The sequence below is a fragment of the Salvelinus namaycush genome, chromosome 33, assembly GCF_016432855.1.
Source record: "Salvelinus namaycush isolate Seneca chromosome 33, SaNama_1.0, whole genome shotgun sequence".
NCBI lineage: Eukaryota > Metazoa > Chordata > Actinopteri > Salmoniformes > Salmonidae > Salvelinus > Salvelinus namaycush.
In genome coordinates, this window is record NC_052339.1 from 14631150 (window position 1) to 14655484 (window position 24335).

The 24335-nt window shown below is 40.9% G+C and overlaps 1 protein-coding gene across 2 annotated transcripts in view; it reads left to right on the forward strand.

Annotated features, from left to right (window-relative positions):
• The first annotated feature begins 11221 nt into the window (after positions 1–11221).
• The window catches only part of LOC120028139 (NEDD4-like E3 ubiquitin-protein ligase WWP1), a 56329-nt gene continuing 43215 nt past the window's right edge, over positions 11222–24335 (forward strand). The window contains exon 1 of one of the 2 annotated variants that reach the window (XM_038973340.1): positions 11222–11410. The gene's annotated coding sequence lies outside the window, so the exon portion shown is untranslated. The remainder of the gene's footprint in view (positions 11411–24335) is intronic. The other variant, XM_038973339.1, reaches the window with a different exon arrangement.

Sequence of the window (24335 nt, forward strand, 5' to 3'; positions counted from 1 at the left end):
GTCAGTCCGAGGTTCTGCACCTGTCCTCGTGCTCCTAGACCTTAGTGCTACTTTTGATACCATCGATCACCACATTCTTTTGAAGAGATTGGAAACCCAAATTGGTCTACACGGACAAGTTCTGGCCTGGTTTAGATCATATCTGTTGGAAAGATATCAGTTTGTCTCAGTGGATGGTTTGTCCTCTGACAAATCAACTGTAAATTTCGGTGTTCCTCAAGGCTCCGTTTTAGGACCACTATTGTTTTCACTATATATTTTACCTGTTGGGGATGTCATTTGAAAACATAATGTTAACTTTCACTGCTATGCAGACGACACACAGCTGTACATTTCGATGAAACATGGTGAAGCACCAAAATTGCCCTCCCTAGAAGTCTGTGTTTCAGACATAAGGAAGTGGATGGCGGCAAATGTTCTACTTTTAAACTCGGACAAAACAGAGATGCTTGTTCTAGGTCCCAAGAAACAAAGAGATTTTCTGTTGAATTTGACAATTCATCTTGATGGTTGTACAGTCGTCTCAAATAAAACTGTTAAGGACCTCGGCGTTACTCTGGACCCTGATCTCTCTTTTGACGAACAAATCAAGACTGTTTCAAGGACAGCTTTTTTTAAATCTACGTGACATTGCAAAAATCTGAAACTTTCTGTCCAAAAATGATGCAGAAAAATGTATCCATGCTTTTGTCACTTCTAGGTTAGACTACTGCAATGCTCTACTTTCCGGCTACCCGGATAAAGCACTAAATATACATCAGTTAATGCTAAACAGGGCTGCTAGAATCTTGAATATAACCCAAAAATGTGATTATATTATTCCAGTGCTAGCCTCTCTACACTGGCTTCCTGTTAAGGCTAGGGCTGGTTCTTGTTAAGGCTAGGTTTTACTGCTAACCTACAAAGCATTACATGGGCTTGCTCCTACCTATCTTTCCGATTTGGTCCTGCCGTACATACCTACACATACGCTACGGTCACAAGACGCAGGCCTCCTTACTGTCCCTAGAATTTCTAAGCAAACAGCTGGAGGCAGGGCTTTCTCCTATAGAGCTCAATTTTTATGGAATGGTCTGCCTATCCATATGAGAGACGCAGACTCGGTCTCGATCTTTAAGTCTTTATTGAAGACTCATCTCTCCAGTAGGTCCTTTGATTGAGTGTAGTCTGGCCCAGGAGTGTGAAGGTGAATGGAAAGGCACTGGAGCAACGAACCGCCCTTGCTGTCTCTACCTGGCCAGTTACCATCTCTCCACTGGGATTCTCTGCCTCAAACCCTATTACAGGGGCTGAGTCACTGGCTTACTGGTGCCCTTCCAGGCCGTCCCTAGGAGGGGTGCGTCACTTGAGTGGGTTGAGTCACTGACGTGATCTTCGCCCCCCTTGGGTTTGTGCTTTGGGGGAGATCTTCGTGGGTTATACTCAGCCTTGTCTCAGGATAGTAAGTTGGTGGTTGAAGATATCAATCTAGTGCTGTGGGGGCTGTGCGTTGGCAAAGTGGGTGGGGTTATATCCTGCCTGTTTGGCCCTGTATTGTCGGACAGGGCCACAGTGTCTCCCGACCCCTCCTGTCTCAGCCTCCAGTATTTATGCTGCAATAGTTTATGTGTCGGGGGGCTAGGGTCAGTCTGTTATATCTGGAGTATTTCTCCTGTCTTATCCGGTGTCCTGTGTGAATTTAAATATGCTCTCTCTAATTCTCTCTCTCTCTATCTCTCTCTCTCTCTCTCTCTCTCTCTCTCTCTCTCTCTCTCGAAGGACCTGATCCCTAGGACCATGCCTCAGGACTACCTGGCCTGATGACTCCTTGCTGTCCCCAGTCCACCTGGTCGTGCTGCTCCAGTTTAAACTGTTCTGCCTGTGGCTATGGAACCCTGACCTGTTCACCGGACGTGCTACCTTGTCCCAGACCTGCTGTTTTGAACTCTCTAGAGACAGATGGAGCAGAAGAGATACTCTGAATGATTTGCTATGAAAAGCCAACTGACATTTACTCCTGAGGTGCTGACCTGTTGCACCCTCAACAACCACTGTGATTTTTATTATTTGACCATGCTGGTCATCTGTGAACATTTGAACATCTTGGCCATGTTCTGTTATAATCTCCACCTGGCACAGCCAGAAGAGGACTGGCCACCCCTCATAGCCTGGTTCCTCTCTAGGTTTCTTCCTAGGTTCCGGTCTTTCTAGGGAGTTTTTCCTAGCCACCGTGCTTCTACACCTACATTGCTTGCTGTTCGGGGTTTTAGGCTGGGTTTCTGTACAGCACTTTGTGACATCAGCTGATAATTTTTTTTAATTGATAGATTGATTGGCCGAGAGAGAGAGCTTGCGTTAAATGCAATAAGACAACATTTACATTCCTACCGTTTCAGGGACTTACAGTTGAAGTCGGAAGTTTACATACACCTTAGCCAAATACATTTAAACTCAGTTTTTCACAATTCCTGACATTTAATCCTAGTAAAAATTCCCTGTCTTAGGTCAGTTAGGATCACCACTTTATTTTAAGAATGTGAAATGTCAGAATAATAGTAGAGAAAATGATTTATTTCAGCTTTAATTTCAGCCAGTGGGTCAGAAGTTTACATACACTCAATTAGTATTTGGTAGCATTGCCTTTAAATTGTTTAACTTGGGTCAAACGTTTCGGGTAGCCTTCCACAAGCTTCCCACAATAAGTTGGGTGAATTTTGGCCCATTCCTCCTGACAGAGCTGGTGTAACTGAGTCAGGTTTGTAGGCCTCCTTGCTCGCACACGCTTTTTCAGTTCTGCCCACAAATGTTCTATAGGATTGAGGTCAGGGCTTTGTTATTGCCACTCCAATACCTTGACATTGTTGTCCTTAAGCCATTTTGCCACAACTTTGGAAGTATGCTTAGGGTCATTGTCCATTTGGAAACCCATTTGCGACCAAGCTTTAACTTCCTGACTGATGTCTTGAGATGTTTCTTCAATACATCCACATAATTTTCCTGCCTCAAGATGCCATTTTTTTGTGAAGTGCACCAGTCCCTCCTGCAGTAAAGCACCCCCACAACATGATGCTGCCACCCCCGTGCTTCACGGTTGGGATGGTGTTCTTCGGCTTGCAAGCATCCCCCTTTTTCCTCCAAACACAACGATGGTCATTATTGCAAACAGTTCTATTTTTGTTTCATCAGACCAAAGGACATTTCTCCAAAAAGTAAGATCTTTGTCCCCATGTGCAGTTGCAAACCGTAGTCTGGCTTTTTTATGGCGGTTTTGGAGCGGTGGCTTCTTCCTTGCTGAGCGGCCTTTCAGGTCATTTCGATATAGGACTCATTTTACTGTGGATAAAGATACTGTGGATAAAGATACTGTGGATTACTGTGGATAAAGATGTTTCCTCCAGCATCTTCGCAAGGTCCTTTGCTGTTGTTCTGGGATTGATTTGCACTTTTCTCACCATAGTACGTTCATCTCTAGGAGACAGAACTCGTACCTGTTTCCTCCAGCATCTTCGCAAGGTCCTTTGCTATTGTTCTGGGATTGATTTGCACTTTTCTCACCATAGTACGTTCATCTCTAGGAGACAGAACTCGTCTCCTTCCTGAGCGGTAGGATGGCTGCGTGGTCCCATGGTGTTTATACTTGCGTACTATTGTTTGTACAGATGAACGTGGTACCTTCAGGCGTTTGGAAATTGCTTCCAAGGATGAACCAGACTTGTGGAGGTCTACAGTTTTTTTTCTGATGTCTTGGCTGATTTCTTTTGATTTTCCCATCATGTCAAGCAAAGAGGCACTGAATTTGAAGGTAGGCCTTGAAATACATCCACAGGTACACCTCCAATTGGCTCAAGTTATGTCAATTAGCCTATCAGAAGCTTCTAAAGCCATTACATAATTTTCTGGAATTTTCCAAGCTGTTTCAAGGCACAGTCAACTTAGTGTATGTAAACTTCTGACCCACTGGAATTGTGATACAGTGAATTATAAGTGAAATAATCTGTGTGTAAACAATTGTTGGAAAAATGACTTGTGTCATGCACAAAGTAGACTTGCCAAAACAATACTTTGTTAACAAGAAATTTGTGGAGTGGTTGAATAACAAGTTTTAATGACTCCAACCAAAGAGTATGTAAACCTCCGACTTCAACTGTACATACAAGTTGGGGGGAACACCCTATAAGTTCCAGGACTAACAAATCAGGGAGTGGACCCCAACACCCAAAGGGTGAGCTCGAATTCCTTGACTTTTTTCAAGCCTCCTGGTCGTAAAATCTTGGGGGGCCTTGAGTGCACCCTGCAGAAGGAAAAAAGAACAGCCTGTTCAGTAACCCCGGCATGCTATCCTGTAGTCTTCATGGTGACAAGGCATATTCCCCATATGAAATATATGTTCTCAAATCAGCGCTTGTGATCTTTCTATAGAAAGGTTCTCAAAAACAGGAAAAGCTTTCCCTGTCACCTTTATCATCTAGGGACATTAGTCAAGATGCTGTCAAACCAACACTGAACCCAGAAAGGTGATGAGTGGGATGTTTTGTGAACAGGCAGACAAGCAGCGAGCCTAAAAATTGCTTTCTGATAACATTCCATGTGGTTTGAATTTATTTGAGTTAGAGGATTGACTCCTTTCTGACATGGAATGTAACTTTGATTGAGATTTAAAAAAAAACGGAAGGCAGAAGCAGAAAAAGGGAGGAAAACGTCTCTCACACCATTGAAGCATTCTATTCTATTTTAGAATAAGGCTGTAACGTAACAAAATGTGGAAAAAATCAAGGTGTTTGAATACTTTCCGAATGCACTGTACATGCATGTTTTCATTGATAAATCAGAGCCATACTATATTATATTTTGTTCATTTTTTTATTTTATTTTTACAATTGTTATGTACAGTGGCAAGAAAAAGTATGTGAACCCTTTGGAATTACCTGTATAAATTGGTCATCAAATTTGATCTGATCTTCATCAACAATAGACAAACATAGTGTGCTTAAACTAATAACACACAAATTATTGTATTTTTCTTGCCTATATTGAATACATAATTTAAACATTCACAGGGTTGGTTGGAAAAAGTATGTGAACCCTTAGGCTAATGACTTCTCCAAAAGCTAATTGGAGTCAGGAGTCAGCTAACCTGGAGTCCAATCAATGAGACGAGATTGGAGATGTTTGTTAGAGCTGCCTTCCCCTATAAAAAACACTCACAAACTGTGAGTTTGCTATTCACAAGAAGCATTGCCTGATGTGAACCATGCCTCGAACAAAAGAGATCTCAGAAGACCTAAGATTAAGAATTGTTGACTTGAATTAAGCTGGAAAGGGTTACAAAATTATCTCTAAAAGCCTTGATGTTCATCAGTTCACAGTAAGACAAATTGTCTATAAATAGAGAAAGTTCAGCACTGTTGCTACTCTCCCTATGAGTGGCCGTCCTGCAAAGATGACTGCAAGAGCACAGCGCAGAATGCTCAATGAGGTTAAGAAGAATCTTAGATTGTCAGCTAAAGACTTACAGAAATCTCTATAACATGCTAAAATATCTGTTGACGAGTCTACGATACGTAAAACACGAAACAAGAATGGTGTTCATGGGAGGATACCACTGAAGAAGCCACTGCTGTCCAAAAAAACCTTGCTGCACGTCTGAAGTTTGGAAAAGTGCACCTGGATGTTCTACAGCGATACTGGCAAAGTATTCTGTGGACAGATGAAACTACGGTTGAGTTGTTTGGAAGGAACACACAACACTATGTGTGGGGGAAAAAAGGCACAGCACACCAACATCAAAACCTCATCCCAACTGTAAAGTACGGTGGAGGGAGCATCATGGTTTGGCACTGCTTTGCTGCATCAGGGCCGGGACAGTTTGCTATCATTGACGGAAAAATGTATTCCCAAGTTTATCAAGACATTTTGCAGAAGAATGTTAGGCTATTTGTCTGCCAATTGAAGCTCAACGGAAGTTGGGTGATGCAACAAAACAATGACCCAAAACACGGAAGTAAATCATCAACAGAAGAAAATATGGCTTCTGGAGTGGCCCAGTCAGAGACCTGACCTCAACCCGATTTGAGATGCTGTGGCATGACCTCAAGAGAACAGTTCACACCAGACATCCCAAGAATATTGCTGAACTGAAACAGTTTTGTGAAGAGGAATAGTCCAAAATTCCTCCTGACCGTTGTGCAGTTCTGATCCACAACTACAGAAAATGTAAGGTTGAGGTTATTGCTGCCAAAGGAGGGTCAATCAGTTATTAAATCCAAGGGTTCACATTCCTTTTCCACCCTGCACTGTGAATGTTTACACGGTGTGTTCAATAAATACAAGAAAACATATAATTTTTTGTGTGTTGTTAGTTTAAACAGACTGTGTTTGTCTATTGTTGTGACCTAGATGAAGATCAGATAGAATTGTATGACCAATTTATGCAGAAATCCAGGTATTTCCAAAGGGTTCACATACTTTTTCTTGCCATTGTATATATTCTGTGCATGTCAACAAACACCTCAATTCCCCCCAGGGAACAGTTAGGATCCCTTGCTCCTCACAGGGAGCAGAGGTGTAGTCTCCCCCTTGGTCCTATGTACCGTAGGCCAGGGACACATACTGTAATATTTGGGGGTCCCGCTGCGTTTAATGGGAATAGTTCAATCTACTGCACAGGGGGAAGCAGCCCGAGTCCTCAGAGATGAGATAAAGGGGGTGACCATCCTGGTTTACAGCACCTTAACAAGCAGCTGAGGAAGTTGGAAGAAGTTAAGCTACAGTAAAACGACCCATAAGAAAAATTGTTTACTCAACTCAAGTTACTTTGAAAAAGTAGTTCACTCACTACATCTAAACTATTTTGTGATAAATGATCATATCTAAATCTGAAATGTTGTAGACTACATGTTGCAAGAACAGATCACTCTGGAGTTAGATGTTAACGTAAGGTGTAATTTTGCCTATTAAACACAAAAACTATGTTTCAAGTGAATTTGGCAGGTCTGATGCTGAAAAAGAAAGGAATTTATTGTCACGTAGCTAGGAGTGGTGGGTGCGGAGTCAGGCGCAGAGAGCAGAGGTTTAGGGAAAACCGTATTTATTCCAGTAAGTATGGTCACGCCAAAAACAACAGGCGAAATAATGACCGACCCAAACAAGACACCGGACAGTCCGAAAAATAACAAACACAACCATCCACAAACAGAACAGAGAACAAGCCCGCACAAAAGCAGGCGGGCATAGAAGGCTTAAATAGCCCAGAAACAACCCCCAAACAAGAAACAGGTGAAACCAATACAGACATAACCAACAGAAAAAGAAAAAGGGAATCGGTGGCAGCTAGTAGACCGGTGACGACGACCGCCGATCGCCACCCGAACAAGAAGAGGAGCCACCTTCGGTGGAAGTCGTGACAATGAATGCCTATTTCCCCCATTTTTCCCCCCAGGAAAAGCAGTGTGTAGGCTAGTTCCAGCAGTTAGCTACACAGGTACATGGTAAAAAAAATATTCAAGGTGAAGTTCACCAATTTTTTACAAGTAGACTTAATTTCGATCTTTCTGTGATTGTACAGTCGTGGCCAAAAGTTTTGAGAATGACACAAATATTAATTTGTGTCATGCCAACCGTAGCTGATCCCCAAAACCGTTTTTTTTTTTACATTTAGTTTCATTCCAGAGAAAATTGGTAAACACATTTTTCTGAGTAATCGCTTGTCACTAAATACAATGCTCATGTGTCTCAAGCATGTTATAGAATGTTACAAAACACTCCTAACCAAATCATGTTATATCAGAATCCCATTCTGAATGATGTGTCTGCTATGATTTTTTTATTGCACTGTCCCATAAATTCATATTTGCATATTTCTGTTGTTGTTGTGTACAACATCAGTCAAACATGGATTTATACTCATACATAAACAACACTCAGCAAGATCGCTGAATAATGTTAACGATGGCCCATGTTTATATGCATACACACATCAGCTACTCGCAAATAAGTTGGTTATTGTACTAGTTGTACTATAACTTGTGCCTTCCTGTATTATACTTATGCTAAATTATTTATTCTACTCTACTGAGCCATTTAATTTATGTTTGTATTCTTATCTTTTTAATTATTACTATTCTGTGGCATTGAGAAGGAACCTGCAAGCAAGCATTTGTTGGACGGTGTATACCATGTGTATCCTGTATGACTAATACAACTTGAAACTTGTTTACTTATAACGAGGAGGTTTTATAAAGCGCTCACATGATAAACCGCTCACATGTGCACTGCACCTGTAAATGGTGAGAATCAGAGAGAGCAGCAGCACCCACATACTGTAGCCAAAGGGCCTTCCAAGACTTCATCCAACTCTTAGAACCAAGCTTAACTTATCACAAAAGAATTTACGAAACACATCCATGAATGATGAACTGCAGAATACCAAGGCACATTTTTGGAACACCCAACAACTTGTTTTTTTTGCATGGATGAAACAGTATTTTTGTTTCTGCTGTTTAAATTTAGATCAAGGTCTAATTGGAATGATGAAGTACCTGTGAGAAACTTAGAGGTTCCTGGGAGAATTCAATCTGGATATAATTACACAGAGTTTAGGTCACCTTCATTATTCAAGTCTATAGTCTGTGTATTCTTAAGTAATGAATGAGAATATTGGTGTATTGTAAAGTAATGGAGCTTTGTTTCATAGATGTGATTGAATCCCTTCTCTGTCTCTCTCTGTCTCTCTCTCTCTCTCTCTCTGCCTTTGTCTCTAATTCTCTTTCGGGTTGAGTCCACACACACAGCTTTCATGGGAAAGATTGTGAACATTATGGCTCGAGTCAACACTAAAAGAAAGACTTTGGCGTCCTCTGCTGGCCCGGGCACACACACACACACACACACACACACACACACACACACACACACACACACACACACACACACACACGCACACGCACACGCACACGCACACGCACACGCACACACACACGCACACACACTTTCAAGGAAGACAATGATATTATTATTTAAGTTGCAGTTCAAATTACAGTATACACACTGTCTCATTGTCAGTTATTCACTGATTGCATTACACAACCTCAGATCTTTGTCTCAAAATGCTTTCAATAGTTTGTCACATGCGCTGAATACAACAGGTGTAGGTAGACCTTACAGTGAAATGCTTACTTACAAGCCCTTAACCAAAAATGCAGTTAAGAAAAATAAGTGTTAAGAAAGTATTTACAAAAAAAATTTAAAATAGAAAAATAACAAATAATTAAAGAGCAACAATAAAATAACAGTAGCGAGGCTATATACAGGGGGTACCGGTACAGAGTCAATGTGCGGGGGTACAGGTTAACTGAGGTAATTGAGGTAATATGCACATGTAGGTAGAGGTAAAGTGCATAGATAATAAACATAGTACATACATAATCAATTGTTAATTGATTGGAGAATGAGGCCTTGTCCTCTTGAATAAGCAACACAGTGGCTGAATGGCCCAATAATAATTATCTCTGGGGGATTGGGTGCAGGGAGCCAATGACTCCTGACTGCTTGTTTTTGTCAATTCTGCTGTGGCCGGTCTTCACACTTGCACACAACAAAATGGCAAGGGGGTGGCCACAAGCAGGCCATCATTCACCTGCCAAAAAACCCAGAAAAAGCTTAGAGACATAAGACTTATACAGGGAGGAAGCACAGTGACTTTGCATAGACTATAGCCACTACATAGCCTATGTCTGTCTGGAGGAGCCAAAGGGGAGGCATCAATAATCTTGGTGCCTGTAACAATAAGATTATATACTCATAGTACCTATTTGTTGTCTCAGGAACAAACAATCTCATTTTCAGGTGTTTCAGTGATATATTAAGTTTTTTTGAATAGTGTTAAAATTACTTTTAGAGAGCCTATTGACAAATCTAGCCATAACAGCACCAAAAACTTGACAATGCAATCTCTACAATAGACTGAGATAATCCAGCAAGCATTATTTTATTTTTACAAATTCTTCTTATTATGGTCACTGGTTGAAATGTACATTTATTTTCGTAGCCATCAAAGTATTCGGTCCAGGCCAGCTACGAGCCTGCCTTTCCACAGGAAGCCCAAATCTGATATTTTTTTCACGAATTGGTCTTTTGACCAATCAGATGAGATCTGAAAAAGATCAGAAGTGAAAAGACATGAAAAAAGACGTGATTGGTCAAAAGACCAATTAGTGGGAAAAATATATCAGAATTGGGCTGCTTGTGTAGACGCAAACGTAGTGACATAGTTGGGGTGGCATCAGACGTCGCCGTCTGCGTCGGTTTTTGCTGCAGGGTGTCTTGCTACCAGAGAGGGAGAGGCAAAGCGAGAGGATTTACTCTGCCCAAAATCTGTTTACGTGAGATAAGCCCCTTTTTGTATGGAGGTCTATCAGAAAGTGTCGAATTACTTGAGGCTTATTTGATTGAATATAAGTTTAGTCATGTATAAGCTGTTACAAATGTACTGTTATAAGTGGATTCACGCGGCATTCCGTCAATGTTGAGAAAAACAACGTATTGTGCCTGTTGTTTATGCGGGTATCGGCCCTCTCATTGGCTAGAACGGTCCCATCTGCTCTCTTCTGCGTTCAATCATTGAGGACATATATTTTCCATTGTTAGAGCGGTCACGCTGTTATCTTGTCAATATAATGCAGGACTCATCAACTAGATTCAGCCACTGCCCGATTTTCTTTTCATGAGCGGTGGTCAGGGTGCCGGAACCTAATTACTAATACTTCGTAGACTGGAAATTGACCACAAGAAGCACATAAATATATAATATTTGACTAAAGCATAATCACTTCAAACTTTGCTTACATTTGTATACGATCATATATATATATATATATATATATATATATATATATATATATATATATATATATATATATACACTGTATTATGCGTGGGAATACTTTGGAACAGATTTCTAAAATACATATATATTTTTTTACAGTTTATGTCCAACAATAAAACATGTCCGGTGGAGTTGAGCGATGAGTAGTGTGGACTGGGAGCTCCGACATCACATAAAATGACGTTTTTATTCAAAACGACTGATTTCAGGACAAAACGAATTGCCCGAAATTATACATTACATTGTTATATGCGGGCTATTCGTTGGGTGCAGAAATCAGTCGTTATAGATAAAAACGTCATTTTTATTAAAATAAAATATGTGTATGTGACGTTGGAGCTTCAGTCCGCACACGCAAATTGTCGCACAACTCCTTCATAAATCGTGGAGTTGAGTTTAGTCGGCTACTACCGTGTATGCGAGAACCCGTTTGTGACGAGAGACGGCAATCGTAGCTGGACGCTCAGCCTGAGAGGTTAATGCCTGGCTGTTTATCGAGAGAACATAGCTACAGGGAGTTTATAACACCGGGTTGGAGCTACAGGCACGGTAAACCACCCACACTTAGAGACGTTGGATGTCTGTCCTCTACAATTGTACATTCCTGCTTCAAGCTGAGCCTGCTTGTATTTCAGCTATCTAACATTAGCTAGGCTAGCTACGTTCCTCCAACTCAACTGACTTGAGATCTTTGCTTGAGGTAGCATAGGATCTTGTTTAGCGAACTAGATAGTAGCTAGCTAATTAACTGAAATAACAGATTAAATAGCTTAACTAGATACCAAGTGATTGGCTACTACTAGCGAGCTGATACTAACGTTAGCTAGCTACAATATATTTGTTTGAAATGACTAGCTAACTTTAGCTAACGTTAACTGGTAATGGACCGTGCTATCATCATCAGTAAGTAATGCCAGCAAAAGATGGCGGACACCTAACCAAGCTACTAGCTAACTATCCGACTGCTGCTATGGCCTCGCTAAGTAGTTAGCTAGCTAGCTAACTTAGCTGTGTTTGACCACCCGATTGTTTGTTTTTGTCGGTTGTGATCAGTGTGCCCGGTCTAATACACTCCCAAATGATTGCGAGACATGTAATGTTAACGATCTGGCTAGCCATCTAGTTAACTAACTTAGCTAGCTGGTTAGCTAAAATACACGGAATCACCCAATTTCTCATGGTGATTAATGCCAACGTCCTTGCAATTTGATTAAAGATTAGCTAACGTTAGCTAATTAACACCTTTACCATTTCATAAAACTAGTAACACTTGACTTGTAGCTAATAATGTTGTCGGTATTTTGTGTACTCTGGGTAACTAAATGGTTATTGCCCTAGAGAACTCCATCTAGGGTTAAAGAAATAAAGCTAGTTAACGCTAGTTCCACGGTTGTTTTGTTGCAACACGAGTTGAACTATTGATGTAATGTTATAGCTAGCTAACGTTACGTTTAACTCTGGCTAGTGTCCGTGATGATGTGGTTCTGCCAATGTGGCCTCGAAATTGCCATGGTACTTTACAGAAACTAACAACTAACCTGTTTGGACACTATTTTGAGAAAATATGACGGTTTTCTAATAGACACTTACCTCAGATACGCCAACTTTTAGATCTTATAGATTTGGCTGCCTTCATTATTCTCTCAAATTTGTGTGAGGATTTGATGACGAGCCTAGATCAAATTATTTGTCCTCTGTAGCCCTATTGAGGCCTAGGCTATTTGGAGACCAAGCCTGTGACTTGGGAGAGAATGAAACAAATAAGGCCTCCAGTTTTTTTCCTAAGTGCTCTTCCACACATGTTGGGCTTTTGTGATTGCAGGCCTGCGGGTAGCATCCTCCCATTGACAGTAGTATTGTATGCTTTGGCTGTCACAGTGTGAAGGCATTAGTTACATGATGCTGTCACTTGAGCAGCGCCTTTGGCAGGCTCTGTCCATAATGCTTATTTTGCCTGTTTCCCGCTCTGTTGACCTTTCACAAGAAAACAGCTATGTGTGGGAGTTCTTGAGTTGTCTCTTGCACCCAACTGTGTGAGGCTAGTGGCTCATGCCAAGGTAAATAAATGTTGCAAGTGTAAAAAGGCAATGCCCCTGTTTTTGGTAGATAAGTCTGGGTGGGTGTTGTAACATCAGTTTGTCAATCATTCCTGTGTTTCAAAATATATATATATATGCATAAGCTGAATGCAATCAGTGGACATCTTGGTAAAACGGTTCATTGGTTTAGAGTGAAGTCAGTGTTTTGTGCTGGTGTGGTTGCAGGCGTCTAGCTAGCCTAATCTGTCTATTTGAAATGAAGACGTCTCTAATGCATAAAGTCTGCCGCTCCTTGTAGGTCAATCACTTTAAATATGAATAAGATTTCAATGCCTTAGTGTTGGCTGAAGTTTAGGCCTGCATGGAGCGAGACTACTAGGCCTAGATCAGATATCTAGATTCAGCCGCGGGCCAATTTTTTTTTTTTTTTTCTTGAGTGGATGGTCGGGGTCCACTTAATTGGAATACTTGACCAGATTTCCAAAATTATATTAACTTGAAACTGATTTCCTGGTGTTTTTACAGCCTTGTGTCCAACAATGAAAATTCATCATTTAAAAAAAAATATATATACAGTACCAGTCATTCCAAGGTTTTTATTTTTACTATTTTCTACCATAAGAGAATAATAGTGAATACATCAACTTTTGAATAACAATCATGTAGAAACCAAAAAGTGTTAAACAAATCAAAATATATTTGAGATTCTTCAAAGTAGCCACCCTTTGCCTTGATGACAGCTTTGCACACTCTTGGCATTCTCTCAACCAGCTTCATGAGGTAGTCACCTGGAATGCATTTCAATTAACAGGTATGCCTTGTTAACCTTTAACGAGTCACCAACCCGGATCCGGGATCACCCCCCACTCCCCCCCCACTGAGTAGCATAGCTAGCATAGCGTCACAAGTAAATTGTAGCATCTAAATATCATTAAATCACAAGTCCAAGACACCAGATGAAAGATACAGATCTTGTGAATAAAGCCACCATTTCAGATTTTTAAAATGTTTTACAGGGAAGACACAATATGTAAATCTATTAGCTAACCACGTTAGCATAAGACACAATTTTTTTACTCCAACAGTTTTTTCCTGCGTCAGTAGCTATCACTAATTCGACTAAATAAAAATATATATAGCCACTAACCAAGAAACAACTTCCTAAGATGACAGTCTGATAACATATTTATGGTATAGCATAGTTTTTTTTGAAAAAAGTGCATTTTTCAGGTATAAATCACAGTTCTACATTGCAGCTGCAATCTGAAATAGTGCTGACGCAGCCAGAACAATTACAGAGACCAACGTCATATAACTAATTACTTATCTTAAAACATTTCAGAAAAATACACAGCGTACAGATATTGAAAGCCCAACATCTGGTGAATCCAAACAATATTTCAGATTTATTAAATGTTTTATAGCGAAAACAAAATGTAGCGCTAAATTAGCATAGCCACGCCAGCCAGAACCAGCTGGGCGCCCGCGACCAGTTCACATGCACGACAGATATATGAAATAACATCGTAAATTGGGTCTTACTATTGCTGATCTTTCATCAGAATGTTGATCAATGTGTCCTTAGTCCTGATGAGTCGTTCAATCCATTCATAATGGCAACTTTCCCTCTTCATTTAGCATATGTACTGGTCGACTGGCCAAAGTAAAAAAAAGTCACAGAACGGAACACGGCAAAACTCCCGAAAAAATTCAAATAATCTGATTAAACTATATTGAAAAAACATACATTAAGATGATATGGTCACATGTATCAAACAAACTTCGAGACGGAGATAGTTTTCATCCGTAACGGCAGCAAAACAGTAGACAATCGCACCTCCAAATAGCGCGAGTCAAAGAACCGGAAGTTGTCGGTCACGCCAAAGAAATAGGTCTTATTTCACGTCAGTACAAGGTAAACAAAAAATTTCTCCTCTGACGTCGTCTTGACACCCAGAGGAAGACGAATGAAGTGTGTTTCGGGTCATAGGTGGCGTGACCATATATAGGCAGAGCGTTGAAGCGAGCATACACATCTTGCATTCTTCTTCTTGGTCAGGGAAAGTGCTGTCAAATGACTTCTGTTTAACTCAGAGACAAAATTGAAACGGTTTTAGAAACTATAGATTGTTTTCTATCCAATGGTATTAATTATATGCATATGTAAGAGCAATAATTGAATAAGAGGCAGTTTAATCTGTAGAGGAAATTATGCTAATGCGAAAACAGCACCCCCTATAGTGGCAAGAAGTTTTAATTTGTGGTATTTCTGTCCTTAATGTGTTTGAGCCAATCAGTTGTTGTGACAAGGTAGTGGTGGTATACAGAAGGTTGCCCTATTTTGTTAAAGACCAAGTCCATATTATGGCAAGAACAGCTCAAATAAGCAAAGAGAAACAACAGTCCATTTAAGACATGAAGGTCAATCTATCCGGAAAACTTCTTGAACTTTGTGCAGTCGCAAAAACCATCAAGCGCTTTGATGAAACTGGCTCTCTTGATGACCGCCACAGGAAAGGAAGAACCAGAGTTACCTGCTGCAGCGGATACGTTCATTAGAGTTATAAGCCTCAGAAATTGCATCCCAAATAAATGTCTCTTACTTGAACTCTGAAATGTCTCAACATCAACTTTTCAGAGGCTGTGTGATTCAGGCTTTCATGTTCAAATTGCTGCAAAGAATCCACTACTAAAGGACACAAATAAGACAAAGAGATTTGCTTGGGCCAAGAAACATGAGCAATGGACTTTAGACCAGTGGAAATCTGTCCTTTGGTCTGATGAGTCCAAATTCCAACCACCTTGTCTTTGTGAGACGCAGAGTAGGTGAACGGATGATCTCCGCATGTGTGGTGCCCACCGTGAAGCATGGAGATGGTATGAGGGTGCTTTGCTGGTTGGTGATTTATTTAGAATTCAAGGCACACTTAACCAGCATGGCTACCACAGCATTCTGCCATCCCATATGATTTGCGCTTGATGGAACTATAAGACTACAAGACAATGACCCAACATACCTTCAGGCTGTGTAAGGGCCATTTGACCAAGGAATCAAATCAAATCTAATTTTATTTGTCACATACACATGGTTAGCAGATGTTAATGCGAGTGTAGCGAAATGCTTGTGCTTCTAGTTCTGACAATGCAGTAATAACCAACGAGTAATCTAACCTAACAAAAATACTGCATAGTTTCCTAGGAACGCGAAGCGAGGTGGCCATCTACGTCGGCGCCGGAAGTAGAGGAGAGTGATGGAGTGCTGAATCAGATGACCTGGCCTCCACAATCACTCGACCTCAACCCAATTGAGATGGTTTGGGATGAGTTGGACCGCAGAGTGAAGGAAAAAGCAGCCAACAAGTGCTCAGCATGTGGGAACTCCTTCAAGACTGCTGGAAAAGCATTCCAGGTGAAGCTGGTTGAGAGAATGCCAAGAGTGTTCAAAGCTGTCATCAAGGCTAAGAGTGGCTACTTTGAATAATCCCAAATATATTTTGATTTGGCTAACACTTTTTGTTTACTACATGATTCCATATGTGTTATTTCATAGTTGTGATGTCTTCACTATTATTCTACAATGTAGTAAATAATAAAGGAAACCCCTTGCATGAGTAGTTGTGTCCAAACTTTTGACTGGTACTGTGTGTGTGTGTGTGTGTGTGTGTGTGTATATATATATATATATAAATTGTTTGCTAAGTTCTTGAGGGGCCAAATAAAACCATGGGCCAGTTGGAGAACCCTGGTGTAGATGGGATTATGACGGCTTGTTTTTGCCTTTCAAAGTGTGGCAGGGGTGTTGGGCCGGAAGATATCCTGACCATTCGGTAGACCTATGTCAGGAAACACCCCTCTCTTAATGGTCTCCCAGCCTGACTTGTGGTTACTGGTGTGTGTATCAGCTGTGTGTCGTGGCCTGTTAGCGCGATGGAGGAAGTAGATGCCTTAGCACTATGTTCACAGCATCGCAAGCAAGTCCACTGTGTATGTAAACTGTCACACGTGTGAAGTAAAAGATACGTTCTGTGTTCATCCGAGTACAGACGATTGTGCTCTGAGGTTGTCAGATCCTGCTGGCAAAAGTTCAGAACACATTCTTCAAGACATACACACTACAGTCCGACCGATTTAATCGGCAGGGCCGTTTTCATAAGAATCGGTAATCTGCATTTTTGGACGTAGATTACATTTCATTCCTCGAGGAAACTGCGTAGCCTGTTACGTGAGTGCAGCCTCAAAAGGACCTTGTGGCTGCAAGGAATTAAGTAGCTAGCTAGCATTAAACTTATTTTAAAAAACAATCAATCTTCACAATCACTAGTTAACTACATTGTTGATGATATTACTAGGTTAACTAGCTTGTCCATTTATTCCTAACAAAGACCGTAATTAATTTGCCAGAATTATACATAATTATGACATAACATTGACGGTTGTGCAATGTAAAAGCAAGATTTAGGGTTGCCACCGGTTCTATAAAATACGGAACGGTGCCTTATTCCACTGAAAGAATAAACGTTTTGTTTTCGAAATTATAGTTTCTTGATTTGACCATATTAATGACCAAAAGCTTGTATTTCTGTATTTATTATAATTAAGTCTGACTGAGCGGTGGTAGGCAGCAGCAGGCTCGTATGCATTCATTCAAACTTTACTGCGTTTGCCAGCAGCTCTTAGCAATGCTTGATTCGCGCAGTGCTGTTTGACTTCAAGCCTATCAACTCCTTAGATTAGGCTGGCAATACTAAAGTGCCTATTAGAACAGTCAATAGTCAAAGGTATATGAAATACAAATGGTATAGCGAGAAAGTCGCTGCGTCATAATTCCTATAACTACAACCTATAACTTCTTAACTGGGAATATTGAACCACCAGCTTTCATATGTTCTGAGCAAGGAACATAAACGTTAGCTTTTTTTTTTTTACATGCACTTTTACTTCTCCAACACTGTTTTTGCATTATTTAAACCAAAATGAGCATGTTTCATTATTTATTTGAGATTAAATGGATCTTATTTATGTATTATATTAAGTTAAAATAACAATATTGTTCATTCAGTATTGTTGTCATTAGTCTCTGTCTGCTTTTTTTTGGTCCTCCAATAATCAGTATCGGCGTTGAAAAATCATACTCGGTCAACCTCTAATACACACACATAGTAAGTCATAACTGTTTTGAAAGCCAATCCATATGCTATTGAAAGGTTCAAGTAAGGTCACACACACTAACATGCATGGAGCTGGTAATGGAGAAGTACAAAATAGTTCAAGTAATTAGTGGAACTGACCGTTTTAACTACTTTACAGATATGAAACAGACAATTTATAATATCAGTACAAAGTATGACATTCTGAGTTTGCTACATAGCCAACTTTGTAAGAGGTGTAAAAAAAAAAAAAAAAGTTATATTCTACTGAAAATTGTCGTACAGTAAGGCATTGTTGGCAGAATAGATGGATGCAGTTCAATGGATGATTAATATAATTCACCAACACATTTCTTGTTAGTCCAACAGATATTGCTATCAGGTTGTAAATCACAGCTGGCCGCGTACATTGTTTGCTGCCGACAGTCATTCAGGATGCACTGTTTCAGAAAAAAGAAAATAAAGACTAATGTAACTATGGCTGGGAATGTCAATACAATTAAACTAGCAGGGGCAATGATCACAAATTAGCCATGTTATGACTGATAAGTTATCCTGTCTATTCATGTAGCTACTTATTTAGTGAGATAAAAACATAGAGCCTAACGCTAGCTAGCTGCTGGGAGGATTTCATGCCAGTGGATGAGTTGCCGACTTTTCCACCCATATCGTTTTTCGGTGGCTACAGCTAGAGATACAGGTGTCATTTGGTTAGCTAGCAAGAAATGTGAATCACTTTGTTAGCTAGCTATGCTGAACTTGAAAAACTGTTATCCACACTTAGAATATCTCTTAGTTGTCAACTTATATTTGGCATCAATCAAACGGGCATGCATGTTCCCATTCAGTTGTCAAAACGTGGGTTGGGACAAGAAGGCAAGCTGCAGAAGTGCGAGCAGGCTACTATTCCCCATCGTTTATCAGTGCAATTTTGACAGCAAGCTGTAAGTTTGAGAGGGTATATCTACTGTTCCCTTGTTAGATTTGAGGTAATTTTGCTCTGGCTAACATTAGTTGTTGATGTGCATAGGCAACTGAGGGAGCCTACCTATTCATGGTTGTTTGGTCAGTGGGATTGCAAAGTTCCCAAATGTAAAAGGACTCCCTTGGGATTTACATATTTGCAGAAATCCATTTAGGTATGATTTTTGGCATTTTGGTGAATGTTTTCTAATGATCAAAAGTCACGATGTTACTTCCTGTAAAAACTCAGTCCAGTTCAAAATGAAGGATGGCAGGCCGGTGTGGCAAATGGCTTATTTGCATGTAGGCCTACTGGAGCCTACAAACATCCGCTTGTGTAGAGTCTGGTCCTGGACAAGACAGAAGTTTATTTCCTGAAGTGTCTATTAGTTGTCCAAACACACGGCGGCTTTCCCGATCTATATTGCTATAGAATTAAAATATGAAAACTTATGTCTATGTGCTCGCTTGTCAGAAAATGTTCAGCCGTTCTTCCTGAGGTTTTTTAAGATTTAATGTTGCTAAAACACTGTTCCACTTTAAATGGCAGCTGTAGAATTTATAGTGGATATGTTATTACTCACTCACTCACTATGTGTGCAGTTTGCCCATGTGTTTTCCCAAGCAGCCTTACAGAGATGTGGGCGTGTCTGTCTAAATATAAAAAAAGTCAGCATATACTTTTTATGTGAATTTTAGAATTTGGGTTCCAAATCCAACCATGCTTTTTACTTCTTTACACCAGGGATAGTGTTGTCACGATAGCAGAATTTTGACTTCGATTCCAAAACAATACAACTGCAAAAAAAGGCATATTAGCCAAAGTCACAGAATGGAACTTGATCCAGACGGCTCTCTTGAGTTCAATATCATTTATAATAGAAATGTTTGATTTTTGGATGTATGCATTAATTAATCAATTATACAATTCATTTGACTTTGGTAAACTAACTACATAACGGTCATTTATTTGAATGGTAAATCTGTAGTCTATTGATAAACTGGGTAAATCAAGTACAGGTGACTGCCTATTCAATAGGAGTGTGCACATTCATTGAGTTACTGAGCTTGTTTTGGCTAATTTCATGGGGCCACAGATGATAAACAATCGGTCTTCCATTTGGGACTTATTGTCCTGATCAACATTTGCGTAGAAGAAGCAACCACGTCTTTTTATAAAAGTGTGCGCTGTCTCTTTAAGACCGATGACCTCATTCACAGTCAGCTCCAGCAAAGATGATATTGATGGGGAGAGGAAGTGAATTAATAAAGTTTTCGGTGACAATCTTTGAAATCAGCAATATTTTGAGTTATGGTTTGAATATCACAAACAATATACTAGGGTAGATAATGTTAGGTTCAGCTGTAAGTTAGCAAGGAAAGTTAGCCTACAAAGCTGGAAGCTACCAGTATCGTCTTGTATTGTGCAGTGTTCTAGCCTGTAATGGACATTGTTTTGCGAACAGTAAATAAATCAACATTTCTACATGCCGTGTTGCGTTATTCGAGTGTGTTAACTTCTGTGCAGCGTAAGTGGTGACGCAACCAGACTCCCAGTGGGTGCAGTGGTTCCTCAGGACAGGCTAGACTGGAGCTAGCAGTGAGCAAGTGGAGCAGGCACGGTGCTCTCGCACTATAAAGGAGACATTGGCTGCCCTGCTAGACTTGATCCTCTCTGTCGATGACGTGTGACACATTTGACAGGTCCAGAAAGTGCTAGTATCGGAAAAGTACAAAAGTTTTGGTATACCGTGCAACACTACAAGAGTATTGAGCACATGGTCTTCCTTTTACTGTCTGTGTAGCCTAGTTCTAGCCTAGGCCTATATGGTAGCACTGGAAAGCTACTCACACGCACTATGAATACCAAATATCACACAAACCTGTAAATCCCCCCCCCCCCCCCCCCCTCTCTCTGATCTGGTGAGTCTGATCCATTCCTGAGTCAGAGCCATTAGTTATAATGATATCCAATTCAGTGATGTTAGCTGCATGGGCTGTTTACGTCCCCAATGGTGTGCCAGCACAGAGGCCAGCTCTCAGCAAACTGACTGGGAGAACAATGTTCCTCAGCCTTCACGTTTAACTAGCAGCTTTACAAGCGATGAAGCGACACTGAACATATAATAATTCTTTGATTCAGTCATATTTTTTAGTGATTTATCCCATAAGTGAAAACATTTTTGCTTCTAGACAGTGTTCTGTTGTTGGTCTCGGCACATACCCTAGTCTTTGATGGCTTCCAAGAAATCAAAACGGTATCTCAGAAGAATTCTAATAGAGAAATGTCTTAGTGTTGCAACTGCTCTGAAACACCGTACGATTGGGGAGACTGAGGCATCTAGTCTGTCACAACCAATGATGACACTTGTCTGACTGACTGGCCCTTAGTCAGGCTTTGTCAACCAGCCTAAATGACTAAACACGCACACACACCTCATCCTCTCTGTCTGTCCTTAGTTTTCCCTCTGTTTCCCTGTCACCTAAGGACAAGAAAAATAACCAACTGTACGAGGCTTTAAACTAGCAGGAAACCTTGCACCCGGAAGCTGCTTTTCTAATTGCCGGCGATTTTTAATTCCGCGTCTTTAAGACACGTGATACCCAACTTCCATCTACACGTTTCCCTCGCCACTAAGGGCGAATAAGTCCTAGACCGTTGTTACTCTACCCAGAAGCAAGCATACAAGGCCCACCCTCGTCCCCCATTCGGCAAATCAGATCATGACTCCATACTCCTGCTTCTTGTATACAAGCAGAAGCTCAAACAGGAAGTACTTGTGACTTGCTCTGTTGAGAAATGGTCCTCAGAAATTATGCTACAGCACTGCTTTGCTAATGCTGACTGGAACATGTCCCATTCTCCACCGATAGCATCAACGAGCTACCCACCTCCGTCACCGGCTTCGTTAGGAAATGGTTCAGAGACGTTGTCCCCCCCACAGTGACGGTTTGCTGTTTCCCCAATCAAAAGCCCTGGATTAACAGAGGTTGGTGTTACGCGAAAGGGCAGGGCTATCGCAGCCAAACCTGAGGCTAAGGCTGAGGAAAGGAACAAGTACAAGAAGTTCCGCTACGACCTCCGCAGAGCCATTTAACAAGAAAAATAACAATATAGGAACAATAGGGACCTATGAAATCCATTTTCTTTTCAAATTCCTATTTTAAGATGTATTTTTCTGAACTCTGTTTTATGATTTAAGCTAATTTGATCATAAAGTGTCTAATGTGAATGAATAAAACAACAATTTAATAAGATAAACGTTAAATTTGTAATGATGCAACACATTGCACTTTTTTTTATCAAGGCAAGTGCTTCAATACAGAGTTCTACTAAGTGTTTCATTATAAATAATAAAAAGTAATGCAAGAATATAGGAAACAATGCAATCGGAAAAACCTAATTATACTTGTGTAACAACTTTGCATTGTTTTTTTTGTTGTGAAATTAAGTGTTTCACATGTGTATCATTATAAATAAAGATTCATGCAATAGGCAACCTATGGAACTACCTTATGAGCTCCCATGTCTGTCCATTGTAAGTTTTCCATCTATCACAGACCACTCCATTTGAAGTACATGATTGTCTGTGAGTAGAGTCTTGTATTTGCTGAAACTCCTCTGTCGACTGGGAGTAGATGTAGGGCACTGCCACTTCTGCAACTCTTGGGAATCTCGCACCTAGGCCCCTCCAGTAATCAGCAAGCTCCAAAGCAGTTGAGGGCTTCCTGGACACAGTTCTGGTAGGCAATCCATTCTTCACTGAGCTCTGTTGATGGGTTTCAGGTGTGTGTGTGTGTGTGTGTGTGTGTATGTGTAGGCTTCAATCTGCTTTTCCATGGCTGGAGCCTGCCTGGGATCGAACACCCTAGCCAGCCTGTAGACCTCTCTGGTCCAAGTGGAATGCATCATGGAGATGGTCAAGCACCTCCCTTCTCTCTCCAATCGCCATCTTTCTCAATAGCTCATCTGTCTTGGCACTATACCCACATGTTTTTGCCGTTCCGTTCACTAGTTAAAAGCCAAGATCTTCCATGACATTGTATGCAGACACTGCTGTGGGACGGTGGGTTCCTTTCAGGATTGACAGAGCTGTCATCAGTTTGGAGCAGCCCTCCGAGATGGTTAGCCTAACAGTGATGGCCTGCACCTTCTCTGTTTCCAGCTGGCTGAGGATGTTTGTGACTGCTTGGGATGGTGACTTTTCTGCCAACAAAAACTCTGTACAGATGAACATGCTCTGCATGGTACTTCACTGCCTCAAACCAGCTATTCCATCGGGGGCTCACTGCTTCAGGAGGTGCCTTGGCCTGCACAAACTCCTTCATAATGAGGAAGCTCCCCCATCGCTTTCTGGCAGGCTTCTTGACAAAGACAGATCTCATCCATGTTACAAGTGATGCAACTTCAGAGAAGTATTTGTAGTACTGCCAGGTCTCACCCACCAGATTGATGACATGGCAGAGACGGGTTACATGGACACTGTGTATCACTCCTTTCAGAACCTCCTTGTATGTCTTCAGGCAGTAGGAGGCATTATCTGTGGCCGCTGCCCAGGCACCGTTCAGTTTGTTGCTGTGGAGGGAGGCTAGTATAACTTGGGAAAATGTTCTCCACCAGAAAGTACTGGTTTCCAATACCTGCAATGAAAGTTGAGGAAACTTTTTAATTATGTTTTAACCTATTGTGACAAAATAAGTGTAAAAACAATATAGAGATAGTTAGCTAGATGGAGAGACAGACAGCTGCTGACATTATGCATTGCTATATTTCACCATGATAGCTCGTCGTTTGGAATATCATAATTTGCGTGCGGACAATTAACACTGCGGAATGTAAATGTAGGCTATTGCAACAGTATATTAATAGGCTGTTAACTCACCAATGATTAGAATGCTGCAATCCCTTGCATCTGTCTCGTCAACAACCACCGCAAACTTCTTCCAACGGATCTTCTGTAGAACGGCAGTCATATGTTGGTCGAACACACGGGGCAGGTGAATTTGAGAGGCTGCTCTCATTTTCTGTCAACGCTCCTCCCTGTTTGCAATGCTTCACTAGAAATGTCCATAGCTTTCTTAGCTTTTCTAAGGGGATGTCAGACTCGGCGCACACAGCCACAAAGTCCTGAATAAATTCTCGTCTTGTATCTGCTGATGCGCTTGCACTAATGGTCGTTTGAAGAGGCACGCTCTGGCTAACACGGTACTTTTCCTTGTTTTTCACATGGGCTTTAGACTAAGTGGTCATCACATATTTTTACAGATCTAATCAATAGTATGTTGACTGAATTTGCAAAACAGCTTATCACCTGACGACTCATA